The following is a 5,106-nucleotide window of genomic DNA, read 5'->3' on the forward strand; positions in this document are numbered from 1 at the left end:
AGAAAGAGTAATTTAATTATATTTAATTACTTAAAAAAATAAAATTATCAGGTAAGACTTTTGCCTTCGTTGTAAAAACTTAATTTTTCCTAAGTTCAGGTTTTAATGGACCCATTCAAGATAATCGGCCCTAATTTTGTGACTGTTGCCAATCTTGTTTCAAGCATTAGCAAAACGCCAGCAAGCTGTGTGACCTGGGACACCTCTTTTCCCCCTCAAAGTGGGCCTCGGTTTCCCCTTATGTAGAACAGGGGAAAGGGTGGGGGCTTCCCCCAGTCCTTGCAGCCTTGACTTGGAATCTTCTCTTCTGACATCATTCCAAGGCCTTTTACACACGTGAGCAACTGGGGTTCAAACGTTTGATTCCTGCCTTGTCTTCTTGAACTATGTCAGAGGGGAGAAAAAAAAAAAAAAAAAAAAAAAAAACAGTTCAACATCTGTTTTCACACCAGGGCTAGAACTCATTCCTGAAACATTTTTCATACTTGACCAGAAGAGCATTTCGTCACGAGTAACAGGATCCATCCCCTGCTCCCTGGCCTCCTCCGTACTCTGCCGATAAGATAGCAACGAACGTTCCGATGCATGCTTCCAGGAACCGGAGCTTTTCCCCGGCCCCGGCCAGCGCTGCCGCCTTCTCAGAGGCAGGTGCCGGAGTCCAGTGCCCTCAAGCTGGCCAACTCACTGTCCTCAGGGCTCTCTTCCCACCAGCACCTCCCTCAGGCCCCTGCAGGCAGAGATTGTGCAGCCACTGATCAAACACCCTTCTCCCTGGCTTCCTGGTCCCTGGGCCACTTGGGGAAGAAGGACCTTCTCTGCTAGCTTCTGTATCTCCTAGGCATGGGAAGAGCTAAATATACCCCCCAGTCCCATCAATGGCTCAGGGGAGCCTCTCCCACTCGCCCTCAGTGTGACCTTGAACAGGTCTCTCAACTTCTCTGGTCCTCCATAATAGCTAATGTTTATAGAACACTCACTCTGTGTCAGGCATCGTTCTAGTTACTTTTTATAGGAATCAACTCATATTTAAACCACTGGACAACCTTACATCTTGTGTGATTACTTTCGTGTTATTCTATTTTGCAGATGAGAAAACTGAGCCACCAAGAGGTTTTATGGTTCACCCAAGGCCAGACACATCTAAGAATTGAACCCAGGCCCTCAGGCTCCAGGAGGGCTCACTTTTACCACTAGGCCAGCGGTCCTCAAAGATTGTGGTCTCGGGACACTCTACAGTTTTCAAAATTATTGTGGATCCCAAAGAGCTTTTGTTTCTGTGGATTATATCAATCATCATATTAGAAATTAAAACTGAGAAGTTTCCGAAGCCTAAGAATACACGGTACACATTCATTAGTCATCAAAACAATGTCATCATCACACATCAAGTGGCCTCCAGAAAACTCCACTGTGCACCCATGAGAGAGTAGCAGTGAAAAAAGCAAGTAACACCTTAGCATTATTACAAAAATAGTTTTAACCTCGTGGACCCCTTGAAAGGCTGTCAGGGACTCCGAGGGGTCCCCAGACCATACTTTGGAAACTCATACACTACACTGTCTCCATTACCTTGTTAGAACACGTGCCTGAGGAGGTCCTCCCTCCCTTCCTCACAGGGTATTGATGAAGTGAGTGAACATTTACTCAGCACCAACAGTATGAGGCACCATGCTGGGCACCGGCACGCAGCCGTGATTAACAAACACACCCTGCCCTTGTGAAGCTTCCGGTCCCATAGAAGAGACCGACAGCAAGCAAAAAAATCCTTCCAGAAATCAGTCTTATTTATAAGGGCTTGAGTGCAAGTAATTTAATTTGGGAAGTAATGCCCGGAAACGGGAGTCAGGCATTAGAGAGTGAAACATGGAAGGAAGAAAACCCAGTACAGGGAGTGTTCTTGAGCTGGTCATTGCCGTGAGCACTGGGGCCGGATTCCGCTGGCATCTTCTGAGGAGTAATGTAGAATGTGCCTCAGAGCTGCTCGCTGGAAGGGCAGCAGAGGAGGGCGTTCGAGCCTTCACCTCCCACTATGAAAATCATCAGAAATTTAACAAGGGGGACACAGCAGGACCATAAACCAGAGACTCGACATAGTGTGAGGGTGGGAGAGGGTTTTCCTGAGGACTCGGAAAACTGCGGCTCTGCTTTGCAACAAGGAAGTGTTGGTCATCTTCAAATGAGAGTGCGGGCTCCATCATAGCTTCTGCTCTTCCTGCTCCTTCTATCCCCAAAAGCACCCAGTTAAACCTTTTCAGTTCAGAGACTTTCGTCCTTGGGCTGCCAGCTAGTTCAGCTCAGAAACCCTCCCAGCATTTGGTACCAACACGACTGCTCCCAAGGCACATATGTAGCGGCAGACACTGGTGGCCAGGGAGAGAGGAGGCAACTCGGGGAGTGAAAAGAATGTTGCATGTTGAACTCCATGCTTAAATATAGGCCATTTCAAAGAAAGTCTGTAATTCAAAATAGTCTTTGAAGGATGCACGATGTTTTTTTGTCCTTTTTCTAAACAAGGAGCCACAAATGCAAAAAAGCAGCTGTAATTTCTTTAAGACAAAAGTCTTGGTGATTCAGAGCTTGTCTTTGCTCATCTGGTTTATCTTTTAAAACCAGGCTTTCTTACAAGGTCCACTGCAGGGCTTGGTAAAAGGCACATTGAGCTGGGAATCGGGCCCTAGGTCTCATCCCAGTTCAACTTCTGGGCTTTTGAACAAGTTTCTTCTCATGTCTGGGCCACGGTTTTCACATCTGTGAAATGGGTGGGGTGACGATGGGAGAGTTTGACTGCATCAGTATTTCTCAAAGGGTGGGCGCAAAACGGTGCAGGTCACCTATGGGGGATGATTTCAGGAATCACAGGCTTGAGAGAAAATAATAAAAAGGGAGAGCTTGCAGTTCTTTTTTATCCTTCGGATTCCCATGTCAGTGCAGGTGTACCCTCAACAGCTCTCTTTCCTCTGTAACTAAGAACATGTCGTAGGACCAGGTTTCTGCAGCAAGAATAGCTAGAATTTCATCTCATTGTTTTGTTATCATTGTGCGTGTGCCTTGGCTAACTTCTACTTTAGCAAGTAACTCTATTTTTGTTTTCCTTTAAGGTAGCGATATAAAGTTTCCTTTGTAAATCAATTCATCTTAGTTCTTAAAAGAAGAGTTATTTTTTTAAAAAAAAAGTAGATGATGTTATAGGAAGTGCATAACTATGGCAACAATCATGGCCACGTCACCCAAGTTCAGGAACTAATTCTGTGTTCTAAAGTCTGAGATTACTTCCCTCACTAGAACTAGTCTGTTCTGGCTGCGAATGGCTCAGTCATGGGATGTTCTCATTGTCCTCCATTCCTCTATTGTCCACGTTCCCTGGGTGCTGAAGTTGTGCTAAACAGACTCAGGGGCAGGGGTAAAGAGGTCCAGGTTGCTTGGGAAGTTTGTTCTGCCACAGGCAGAACAGCAGGTCCCCTCAACTGGGATAACCCCACTTATAGCAAGAGATGAGCTCTGGCTGTGGTTTTAGCCGTATTCAGAAGCAATTACCATAACCATGAGTTCTGAGTGCTAAGACTTTACAAGGTGCTTCCTTGCATATGAGCTCAGGAATCCTCACCACACACCTCCAATTTAGGTGTTATTTCTGACTTCATTTTACAAGCGAGGAGATGGAGGCTCAGAAGTGACTTAAGAAGTCACATATCTAGAAAGAGACAAAATAAGGTCATTAAATCTGCATCTTTTATCACCAAAATCCATGCTCTTTCAAATAGAAATGATGCTAAAGAAGATTTGGAAATAAATCAGGAAGATGAACCCAGATATTTTCACGATTATAAATCTCTCATTCTATGAATGTCCTATGTGAATCGTCCCTTAATTCGGAGGGCGTATCATGTGTCAGTAAATGAACAACTTCATAGTTAAACCTTTGTGCATACCTATGTTTATAACTTTCCAAATTTTAACTGCTGTGTCAAAAACTATATGTATATCTTTAAAGCTCTTGGCACATATTGACACGTATTGACATGTATTGACACATATTGCCAAAATGTCCTTCAGAATGGTTGCATCAGTCAACTCATGTGGCCTCAGCATGAATGAGACTGCCACCATTCTCTCACATTTACCCCAATTCTGAGTATTTGAATTAAATTTCTTAAAATAGGGCAGAAATAGCACTCCAGTATACCAATTAGGATTTCTTTGATTATTAGTGAAGTTAAACATTCTCCCATCTGCTCACTGACCATTTAGATTTATATTTGGAAACTTTATGTTCAAGTTCATTGTTGACTTTTTAAATATTTTATACATTCAGGATTAGAGAAACATGCCTATGGCCATGCCACCTTGAATGAGCCTGATCCCATCTGATCTCGGAAGTTAAGCAGGGTCAGGCCTGGTTAGTACTTGGATGGGAGATCACCTCGGAAGACCAGGTGCTGTAGGCATAAAAAAAAAAAAAAAAGAAAAAAAAAAGGATTAGGGAAACAGTCCCAGAAACAATCTGGGCTCCAGTTTTCCTAATTGTGAAACATGTTTTAGAGGAAATGCTCTCAAAATCCCCTCAGCTTTAACCTTAACTGGGGCAGAGGCAGCATCGAGAGCCTGGGCACACTTCCTAGACTAAAGCCCCGGCCCCTTCAGCCCCTTCCTGTTTATCCAAGTAAAGACGGTCCAGGCTGCCCAATGTGCCGGGCTGCCCCTGCCAGCCCTAGCACCATAATCCTGCTTCCCCGCAGGGACATCCACCCATGATCATCTACTGAGGCAGTGACTGTCTTTTGCATCTATGTTAGACAAAATTATTTATAATTTAAGAAGCAATTTTGTTTTTGTTACCTTCACTTTTAATAACTCCTCCTTTTCATTGCAGCCCTGCCAACCCCACTGGCAATCCTATCCTTGAAGAACAGATATGAAGAAGGTGGACTTGCCATGGTATCTTAACCACCTCCGTGACAACCAGAAGTGACGTTCCTGAGATGTTTATAAAGAAACATATCCCCAAAATTTATAAGAAGAGAGCTACAAAGCCTTAAGACAAACTTTATGTGTCTTAAAAAAAAAAAAGTAACCAGAAAGATTAATTTCTTATTATAGACTTCCTTT

The 5,106-nt window shown here is 43.8% G+C and overlaps 1 non-coding gene across 1 annotated transcript; it reads left to right on the forward strand.

The window, feature by feature from the left end:
• Window positions 1-4,326: 4,326 nt before the first annotated feature.
• LOC118601239 lies at window positions 4,327-4,445 on the forward strand. The gene has a single exon (XR_004950273.1). It is a non-coding gene; the product is annotated as a 5S ribosomal RNA (ribosomal RNA).
• Window positions 4,446-5,106: the final 661 nt, after the last annotated feature.

Source organism: Rousettus aegyptiacus, unplaced genomic scaffold, assembly GCF_014176215.1.
Source record: "Rousettus aegyptiacus isolate mRouAeg1 unplaced genomic scaffold, mRouAeg1.p scaffold_m13_p_3, whole genome shotgun sequence".
Classification (NCBI taxonomy): Eukaryota; Metazoa; Chordata; class Mammalia; order Chiroptera; family Pteropodidae; genus Rousettus; species Rousettus aegyptiacus.